The following is a 10,982-nucleotide window of genomic DNA, read 5'->3' as shown; positions in this document are numbered from 1 at the left end:
AGTTTTATATATTTATTAGCAATTAAAGAAAAAAGTATGCACTCCTGTACTCTGACACCTTCAGTGGCTTCCTGTATCAGTTAAAATAAAATCCAAGTTCTTCCCAGAGCCTCCAAAGCTTTCCATGGTCAAGTGCCTGGCTGCCTCTGTGGCCCCATCATCCCATCACTCTCCCCCTTGCCAGTTTGCTCCAGTCACATTAGTCTCATTGCTGTCCCTCTGCCTGGGATACTCTGCCCCCAGACCTGTGCATTTCTTGCCCCTTTACTTCTTTCGGGGAGCTACCCAGCTCTCACCTTAGCAGCAAGCTTGTCCCCAACCCTCCATCTAAAACAGCACCTCCCACTCCCCGTGTCCTTACTCTGCTTATTCTCCTTCCTATCACTTACCTGTCTTCATAACACCTGGCATTATTGGTTTGTTTCATGCCCGTCTCACCGCATAGAAGGCAAGCTCCTTCTCAAGCCCAGAACAGTGTCTGGCAAGTAATAAGTGCCCCATAAATGTTTGTGGAATCAATGAGTTTGCTTTTCACTTTCCATGAATTGTCCATCTATGCGCTTTCTCAGTTTCCTTTCCCTTTTATTCTAGTTCTTTATATGGAAATGTATTAATCCATCTTGTCATGTTTCTGACAAGTGTTTTTCCCAGTTGTTCCTTGTATTTTTAATTGTTTTATGATCTTTTGAATGAACAAGAGCTCCAGTTTTTTTTATGTAGACAGCTTTGCTATTCTCTGCTTGTGTCCTCTCCACTCGGCAGATAATTATTCAGCTAATCCTCTTTTCTAGGTTTTAGAGGTTTCCTTTTATGCATTGAACTCCTTAATCCATCTGTAATTGATCTGCGGTAAAGATGGCAGGTGAAGATCTGTTGTCTCTTCCCCTAATTAGCCAGTTTTTCCAAATACCATGTATGCAACTATTCTTCCTTTTCCACAAACTTGTGGAGCTTTCTTTATCATAGATTATATTTTCATATATTCTAGAGTCTAATTCTGAGTAATCTGTCAGTCACATCATATCATTTTATGAGCACTATCCCTGCAGCCAGCCTGTCTGGGTATAAATCCTGGATCTACCAGTTGCTAGCTGTGTGACCTTGGGACAGTACTTAACCTCTCTGTGCCCTGGTTTTCTCATCTGCAAAATGTGGTTGGCCATAATACAAAATTGCCACTTTGTAGGTAAAAAAATGCTAGCAAGTACCAACAGTTTCGTATGGTAAAATGCAATACCTAGCTCTTAGGGCTGTTGTGAGGATTCAACTAACTAATGACTATAGGGCTCAGAAGAGGGCCCGTCACCCACGGACATTAGATGTGCGTTCTTATCAAAGAAGTGCGCCTCATCATTACGCTTCTCTTTAAAAGTTCCCCAGCTACAGAAGACCTAAACAGACATTTCTCCAAAGATGACACACGTGTGCCAAGAGGCACAGGAAAAGATGCTCAACATCGCTAATTATTAGAGAAATGCAAATCAAGTCTACAATGAGGGGATTTCCCTGGGACGCAGTGGTTAAGAATCCGCCTGCCAATGCAGGGGACACAGGTTCGAGTCCTGGTCCGGGAAGATCCCACATGCTGCGGAGCAACTAAGCCCGTGCACCACAACTACAGAGCCCGCGTGTCACAACTACTGAAGCCCACACACCTAGAGCTTGTGCTCCACAGCAAGAGAAGCCACCACAATGAGAAGCCCACGCAGAGCAACAAGAGTAGACCCCGCTCGCCGCAACTAGAGAAAGCCCACACGCAGCAACGAAGACCCAGTGCAGCCGAAAATAAATAAATAAAGTGGAAACTCTTTAAAAAAATATATAAAATAAAGAAAAAAAAACCACTACAATGAGGTATCACCTCACTCCGGTCAGAATGGCTATCAGTATGGATGTTCCTTATAAAACTAAAAGTAGAGTTACCATGTGATCCAGCAATCCCACTCCTGGGTATATATCTGGAAAAGATGAAAACTCTAATATGAAAAGATACATGTACCCAGTGTTCAATTCAGCACTATTTACAATAGCCAAGACATGAAAGCAACCTAAATGTCCATTGACAGATAAATGGATAAAGAAGATGTGTGTGTGTGTGTGTGTGTCTGTAATGGAATATTACTCAGCCATAGAAAAGGAATGAAATAATGCCATTTGCAGTAACATGGATAGACCTAGAGACTATCATACTGAGTGAAGACAGAGAAAGACAAATATCATATGATATCATTTATATGTGGAACCTAAAAAAATAACACAAATGAATTTATTTACAAAACAGAAACAGACTCACAGACATAGAAAACAAACTTATGGTTACCAAAGAGGAAAGGGGGGGATAAATTAGGAGTATGGGATTAACAGATACACTTTCCTCTATATAAAAACAAATAAACAACAAGGACCTACCGTATAGGACAGGGAACCATATTCAATATCTGGTAATAACCTAGAAAGGAAAAGGATCTGAAAATATATATATAACTAAATCACTTTGCTGTACATCTGAAACTAACACAATATTGTAAATCCATTATACTTCAATAAATAAATGAATAAAATTACAAAACAAAAATTCCCCAGTTACGTCCATCTGTTCATGCATCTTCCAGATGTACTCTAGGATCGTTTGGTCAAATTTCAGACGATTCTTCTGGGATTCTGATTGAGATTACCTTGATGTTAGCAGTTAATTTGGGGAGCATGGACGTCCTTACTTCCCTTGTCCTCTCCCCCTGCCGCGCGCTGGTCTCCCATGGACTCCAGTCCCCTCTGACATGTCTGAGCAGAGCTAAAGGGAGAAGAGGAGAGAAAGGGGGGAGCAGGAACTCTCTTAGTCTGGGCTGGAGGGACTGGAGGGGCTGGAGGGGCTGGAGGGGACATGAGCTCATATTACTAAATCATTATTTCAAGACCAAGGTGGACTTGCCAAGAAGTAATGTCACTGAGAACATTTCCTGAAAGTATCATCGAATTCCTCCAGCTGAAGCAATGGAACCTCTGGAATGTTGGCAGGCTATAGGCTTAATGGACTGAATTATTTGAAAATTGTCATCTCCGTTCTCATCAGGGACTTGGCTACATATCTCCAAATTCGTCTATAAACCCTTCGATTTCTTTGGCAGTCCAGTGGCTGGGGCTGGGTAGTAAGGGGGGGAAGAACTATTATTATTATTATTTATTGTTATCATTCATTCATTTTGAGAAAGCATTCGAAAGGCCCAGGTGGAGAGTGAGGTCAGCAGAGCCCCCTCAGGAGCTCCAGGCTGCCAGTGTGGACCCCCGTGAAGGCCTTCGTGCCCCCTGAGACACACTGGAGGCCATTTTGGTCCTGAGCCTAGGGGATGGGATGTTGAACCACGTAAGTGCTGGGCAACCTCTGCAGAAGGGAAGTGCCCTGGGAAGGAAGAACTCCCGCGGGGTGGACCTGCCCATGTTCATTGTCAGCTCTCAGCCAGGGTGCCCGGAGTGCTGAGATCCCATGCAGCTGCGCCAGCTGTGGTTGGCTGTGACTACTGAGCTCGAATGGGCAGGATCGCTCCCACAGCTTCAGAAGCAGGACGAGGCTTAGAGGGGAGCAGGAACCCTAGAGCCCGGGGAGCGTCTGAACGGAGGAGCCAGGTGAGCCCTCCGGGCGCTGAGCTGTAGGCAGTTGGTCATACAAACACTGCTGTGTTGACTGGTGGCCCTGGGTGCCCGGAGCAGCCCCACTGTGGTCACTGGGGTGCGGGGAGAGGCCCTGGTAAAGACCTGTTCACCCGTAGCCTCCCCGCAGGAGCCTCTGCCCTGTGCGCCTTTCTTGCCCAAACTGGCTGGGGACGAGGGTCTTGCCATGAGCTTCAGGGCACACTGGTCTCCCCACATTGGAACAAGCTGTCTTCCCCTTTGGCACCGAGTGCCCAAAGGTGTGTGTTGCACCCAGGTGCCCATCGGGTCCCCATGCTTAGCAGGAGTGCTCTCAGCTGGGGACAGCTGCATTCTCCTTGAGGGCACTGTTGGCTGTCATTTAACTGGGTCATATCTCTGACATTCATGGGACAGTCCCATACCAAAGAATTGTCCTGCCGGCGATGCCAAAAACACCAAGTAGAGATGCCCTGCCTATAGGTGGCGCTGTAAGGAGACGGCAGCCTCCAGAGATGAGGCAGGAAGACAAATTTGTCTTCACTTATTATTCATGAAGGAAAGTCCTTTGTAAATCCCAAATTAACAATTTCTCATTTAAAGATGGGCAATTATCATTCTTTTCTCACAATTTATAACTTTCAAAATCCTGAAATAGGAAAATTATTGTGGGCAAAAATTCCAGCCGTAGTCATGGAAAATGGAAATGCACTTCAAAACCATTGATAAAGGTTTTTCAATGATCAATAGTTTAAAGACCCGAAGTAATCACATACATGTATGTTAAATAATTGCTTTGGTAACACAAGTATTCTGAATGATCGCATGAAGGTCTGTGGTCATTCTGCACGTGGGTGGCACCGTGCCCCACGTTACTGGAAAACCAAATGACGAGTCTGGCGAGATTTCACCCAGCCAGAGATTCTTTGCCTGAGCACAGCGACAACAATGCTTTTAAAATGCTTATCTTAGTTTTCACAGTGCTCGGGCTCTTGCCAGTTTTCTAAATAATCCCACCAGGCTCCTCTGGAGGGAGATGGGTGTCCGTACCAAGAAGGAACTGTGAGAATATGAGGAATGATGCAGGCCCTTCTGAAAAGAGACTTCACGTCTTTATCCGTAATTTACACCTTCACTGAGACCTCCTCTGTCGGGTTTTGTGCAGAAGAACAAGTTAGACCTAGAGTCCTGCCTCCACCCCAGGCCAGCCTCCGGGACCCCCGACTCCAGGGCTAAGATATCACAGCAGATCCGATCAGATAGCACATGTGGGTCACTGAAGTCATTTGGTGTCATGGAGAAGAATCGAGTTGCGATAGCCTTCATGGGTTGAAGAGTTGTCTCCTGCTGCAGTGGTCCCCAGCCCATTCAGCTGTCTCCTCCCCACAGACTCCGGGGCCCTCGAGGACAGAAGGTGCCGGTGCAGGACTTGAAGCCCGTTTACCAAGTGAGCGAAGAGGGTGCTGCAGACTCCAGGCCACCTCCACAAAGGACAGGGTTGAACGATGGCCTCAGCTGCGACAGGACAAACCTGGGTTGGGCCGGTGGAAGGGCTGTCACCGAGGAGCTTGAGGTCACACAGCAGACCCCAACCCAGAGGAGGAGCTGCAGAGGCAGAAGGGCAGCCCTTGGTTCCGTCCAGCCTTCAGCTGGGGAACCTGCCTCTGTTCGGATACAAATGGAAACAGTGGCTAATACTGGCTCCCTGTGTGCCCCAGCTCTGCCCGGTGCCCTTTGCCCACATCACCTTTGGTTGGAGAGTTAAACCCCCAAACGTGGGACCCCGGTGGTCTGCATTCAAAACTGTGCCCCGAGGCCCTAAATGCGCTGGTGCCGAGGCCCTGAAATTACCGTGCCCTTCATCTGTGTTTCATCATAAACCCCCCAGAACCCAAGACAACCTGGAGTTTGGAACCTTGTCCCAGGTCATCACGTGAAGGAGCAACGGTTCAGATGGGGGAAGTGGTTTGGTCAAGGTTAGCGAAGGGGAGCTCCTATTAGGATGTGACTTCCCTCCAGTGTTCTCTGCACTGCTCTGCGCCCCGTCTCTGGAAGATCTACCCAATTTCATCTAAAGATGACGGACTCTTTATTTGAAGAAAGAGGGAAACTTGAAACAGGGCCAGGCATCTCCAGCCCCATCCTACCATCCCATATGCAGCAACAAGGGTGCTCGAAGCTCTGACTCACCAGCCCTTCCCCACCACCAGCCTTGCCCCAAAAGGCCAATACCTGAGCCCTGGCTCCCAGCGCTGGGGGCTGCTGTGTGTGCCAATGGCCTTGGCCTCAGCACCCAAAGCTTTCGGATGGAGCGATCAGATTTTGGGGTGACCCAGGACCCACTGCAAGCGACACCCTGACTGGAGCCTCTTCCCTCAGTCTGGCTGCTACATCTGCAGATAGGGAGCCTCCCCCTGTGTTCCCAGTAACTGTGAGACGAGTGGGCAGGTAAAGCACTGGGTACCGGGTGGTGGTGTCTTTCCTGTTCCTACGTGCACCTTAGGCTCCAGCTACCTGTCTGGCCCTATGGGCGAGGTGCCCCAGAAACTTCCATACAGAACCAGCTGGCCTGGGTTCTGACTGCCTGGGCTGCACCCCGCCTCTGCCTGCAGGGACGCCCAGTCCAAGCTGGGCTGGGGGCAGCCCCTCTCGGTTTCCTTCTGCGCTGTGGCCGGGCTGGGCTTTTGTCATTCAGAGCCCGGGCTGCGCTCCCTCCCTGGGGTCAGGCGGCCACTTGCAAACCCCCAAGGCGCTCAGCTTGCTGCAGGGTCCCCGCCGCCGAGCCAGGTGCGTCTGCGGAAGTCGGGCTGGGGGCGCGGAGAGGGGGGACGGGTGGGCTGAGGGATCTGAGTCAGCCCGAGCGCGGGCCGGGGGGCCGACTTAATGGGATCTGGTCGGTGTAATCTCATTTCAGCTTTTGTCATTCGGGCGGCCAAGGAGCCCGAGCTGGGGGGCCGAGCCCTTTAAGAGGACGCGCGGCCACACCAGAGCGGGACAGGCATGACAAAGGCGCGGGATGCAGTGGCGGGAAATAAAGAGATGAGGCTGGGGGTGGAGCGCCCAGCGTGACGTCTGCCCCCCAGGCCGGGCTCTGCCCCCGGCTTCTTCCCGGGCCCTAGGCAGCTCTCCGGCTGCGGGCGCGCCTTTGAATGGGCCCCCAGCTTGGGACTCCGGGCCCGGGAGCCTGTCCCCGGCAAGGTCGCGCGGGGCCGGGAACCGCACGCGGGCCGACGGCCTCCCTGCCTCCTCGGAACCGCGGGTTCCGATCGCGACCTCCTTCCTCTCTCCCTCGAGGCCTAGGGGACGCTGACGGTTCGGGCAGAACTAGGGTCTCCCCGCGCTTTGGCCGGGGCTGCGCCGACCTCATTTTCCTCTCCCTGGTCCGGTGTGTGGCCCGGCTCCGGGCCGGGTCTGCTCGGCGGGAGGCGGTAGATCCGGCCCCCTAGCTGTGTGTGTTGGGGGAGCTCCTAGAGGAGGAGGCGGGGTGGACTTCGGGGGCGGGTAGGGGCGCAGCCCAGAGTCCAGACCCGGGAGAGCTCCAAGGCCGGGGTGGGGTGGGGGGAGGACGTCATCCCAGAGATCAGAAAGGTTAGGGGTGTGTGCGGAGAGGTCAAAGGAGACGGAGTGCGCTAGAGGTTGGGAGGTGGAGGCCAGAGACCAGACCCGGGGGCCTCCACGCGGTGGGACAGGAGTGGAGGTAGAGCTCCGAGGCGCAGGCCCGGCTTCCCGCGGGGGAAGATGCAGTGCGCGCCCCCGAACGGCTCCTCCAGCGGGGTCTCGGCTCCTCCAGCGGGGTCTCGGCTTCTCCAGCGGGGTCGGACTCTTGGTTCTCCGCGATCCAGGAATTCCGAGAAACTCGGCAAAGCGGGCTTAGACGTTGAGAGGGGAATCGCACAACTACACACATGCTAGCACTCTCCGCGCGCTCACACACCCGCCCACACTCACACCCTTGCTCATCACACAGCCGACTCCGCGCGGAGGGACACCCTCGCAGGGAACTTCGGCTCAGAGCTAGACATCTGAGCGCCGGCTGGAAGGGTTGGGGTCGAGGGGCGGCATTCCTTGGTCTGGTGGGGTGGTTTTTGGAATCCAGACCCGGCCTTGATGCGCAGCAGCCCCGGTGCCTGTGGCGCCTCTCGCCCCACCTGCACGGAACTTCGTAGGGCTTCCAGAGTTTCGGGCCTCTCCTCTCCTCTCCGGGCAGAGCCGGCGGTGCGCGCCCCACCTCCGATGCAAGCGGATGGGTCCAGAGTGCTGGCAGGAGACCCTGGGCCCAGTTACCCTGGTCCGATGCCCATCGAAGGGAATGTGCTCCCAGACCTTTCCCCAAAGCCAGGGAGTGTGGAAGTTAGCTTAGGTCTCTCACTTCTGAACTGTTCAAGTCGGCAATCAATTTTTATGATGTAATTTATAATTTATGCAGGTTGTCTTCATACATATGGTGTTGCTTTTGTGTGTCGGGGTTTCAGGTGCTTTATTACTCTGACGGTGTGATTTGCATTCATGTTCGGTTACCAAGATCGTATTTCTCCTGTTTACACCATAAGGGGCCGAAATAAAGATTAATGCCACCTCCCTTTGCCCGGCAACCCCTTCCCGGCAGACCCCAGACCTCGGCTCCCCTCTAGACCTCAGAGCCTGGCATCCAGCTTTGGCAGAAAGAGGCCCTGCTGTGCCCTGGCTGTGTGGGAAGCCCTGGCACATCAGAGGGTGCAAGCGGACCACCTGTTCCTGCTGTGCGTGCCTGGGCAGAGGCCTGGGGTCTCCCGGAACAGAAATAGGGGCACATACACAAAAGTGTCCTCGCCAGGGAGGCTGAGCGCGGACACGCCACTAGGCCGTGTGGTCACCCAAGCCTCCTGCAGGTGACAAGAGAAGGCAACCGACTCTGTGGCCAAGGCCGCGGAATGCGCGGCGCTCCAACCACGAGAGACCCCTACTCGGGACCGCCACAGGGAGCTGAGAAGGCCCCGAGGCGAGAATCAGGCGGTGGTCAGATCCTGAGGCCGCCAGAGTGTCCCTCCCAGCTTCCAGCACCCAGCAGAGCCCTCTGCCAGGGAGGACAGAGCGCCGCTCTGCTTGGGACAGGCCCGGGGCCGGAGGGAGCGGCCCGGAGGCCCTGTTCGAGGCTTGCCAGACACAGCTGAAATGATTAAGCCAATTAAGCTCGAACAAACAGACGCAAGACCGAGCGGGCACTGACCCTGAGAGAAAGGGTGGAACGCAGGTGCTCCGGCCAGCTACACGCCTCGTGCGGACTGGCCGGCGCGCAGACAGCCGTAGAATCGGGATGGTTCCGCCAGGCAAACCTGGTCTTGAGAGGCCTAGAAGGCCACCCCGCCTCCCCCCCTCCCCCTCCCCCCACCCCCTTTAGCTGAAAAGTCCCTGCGAAATACCACCCTGGGGCTGAGGACTGGGTGGCAAAAACTGGGCACAGAAGCATGTGCTGAGTCTCAGCAATCCCAGCACAGCGCTGGGGGGGGGGGGGGGAAGTCCAAGCCCTGGTGCTCCGAGGGGTTCTCCCAGCCCCAGCGGGGAGCAGGGACAGGAGGGTGTTTAAGGCCCAAGACCCATCTAAGAGGGCCCTGCCCCCAGAACGTGGAGACGTAGCTGCAGGTTTTCAAAGTACCCTCAGTTCTGCAAAGGCCAGGGGCACCCAGCTCCCCGAGGCTAGGGGCTAGGGCTGGGCTGGGTGACTATTCCTCCGCGCCCCCCACCCCCGGCCCCCAGGATCCCTACCCTGGTTGGTGGATGCAGGGTGCAGACGGGCTCCAAGAGCCCTAGCGCAGGGAGGGGGTGGGTGCAGGTCCGCAGCGCTCCCAAGCGTAATTATTTGATCTGCAGATGTAAGTGGGATTTATTGTAACAACAAATATAGTGATGTCAAAACCCAACCTTGGATTAAAGCCGGCAGCCAAAGGGGAAGTGTATTAATTTCCAACAGCATCTCAGGCCAGAGCCTATTAGAACAAGCTATTCTTCAGGCCCCCCCATCAGAATTAATCATCGGGAGTTAATTTGAAGCGCAGACAAGTTGCTGTTAATTTAGTGCAGAGAGGACGGGATGGAATAAAAAGCTGAGGTGCTGGCCGAGCCTCGTGGGTCTCATTAATCAGCCAGCTGAGACGGCCTGGCTTGATTACAATTTGCAAAAAAATTCATTAGGGCCCGGGCGATTGACAATTTTTCTCTCTGCCTGTGATGTGACTCATTAGGCAGCCAAATGAAAGCCATGATGACGGCCATGATGACAGCGGCCATCAAGCGCCGCTTGTTTATCTTCCTCCCCTCGGCCTGTCTCTCGGGCCTGGGCCTCCGCGCTGGGCTCTCAGGGCCGCCCGGCGTTCGGAGGTTGGGGAGGAGGGAGACGGAGCCCAGAGAGGGCAGGGGGGCCCAGCGGTGGCCGGTGCCGCGGTGTCCACCAGGCTAGGGTAGCCCCAGGCCCTCTACTCCTCCTGCTTCCAAAGGCCAAGGACCAGCGCAGCTGGGGTGGGCCTGGGAGCTTGAGTCCCACCATGAGGTTCCCTGAAGGCACCCCCCTCCCTGCTAGGGAGCTTCACTTTCCCCCCAAGGTTTCTGAAGCCAAGGCTTTGGGCCCCTCCACTCTGTGCCTTCCATCCCTACCATGGGCTTTTGGAGAATGTGGGTAGGGGTTACACCTGTTATGGTGCAAGGGTACATGGGATGGGGGGGCACGCCAGGATCTGCGGGGAGTGCCCTGCTCTCAACACCCGGGGTTCCTTCCCCAGACCCGGAGCGCCAGGTGGGGGCGTCCCCGCCGCGGAGGCCGCAGCCCCCCCAGATCCTCAGGCCCGGACTCTGCGCCACCGGCCGCGGTTCTGCCAGGGGCACATATCCGGCCTGGGGATGGAGAGGCCCGGGTATGGGGGGCGGGGACGGCGTCTCCACGGGCCTCCATTGCTGCTGCGGCGGCGGCGGCGGCCAGTGGCCAGTGCGGACCTGCCGCGAGCAGATGACGCCAACAGGCGACCCGGGAGCGATCACTGGCGGGCTACCGGCGGCATCGGCGGGAGCGGCTGGGCCTTGGGGACCGTGCGCCGGGCAGGGAGCGGCCCGGGCGCACCTCCCACCTCAGGCCCCAGGGCGCTGGGTGGGGGGCAGCAAGGAGCCTCCACAGCTCTCCGCTCCCCGCAGAGCGGACTGAGGCCCTCGGAGGAACGGCCACTCAGTATCACTGTGCTCAAAACCCAAGCCCGGGCCATCTTCTGTCCCTGGAAATCTTGGGAACGCGGCGGAAATCGGTGTCTCGGTCGCGCCCGGCCCTCACTTTGCGCCTGAAGTTCGGGCTGAAACCTCGGTCCCCAATGCCCCTCCTCCGCGCAGAGGTGACGGGT

Source organism: Aethalodelphis obliquidens, unplaced genomic scaffold (genome assembly GCF_003676395.1).
Source record: "Aethalodelphis obliquidens isolate GAN/ISIS:26980383/991018 unplaced genomic scaffold, ASM367639v1 scaffold2, whole genome shotgun sequence".
Lineage (NCBI taxonomy): Eukaryota > Metazoa > Chordata > Mammalia > Artiodactyla > Delphinidae > Aethalodelphis > Aethalodelphis obliquidens.
The sequence above is the reverse complement of the archived record's forward strand: the minus strand, read 5'-3'. Positions refer to the sequence as shown.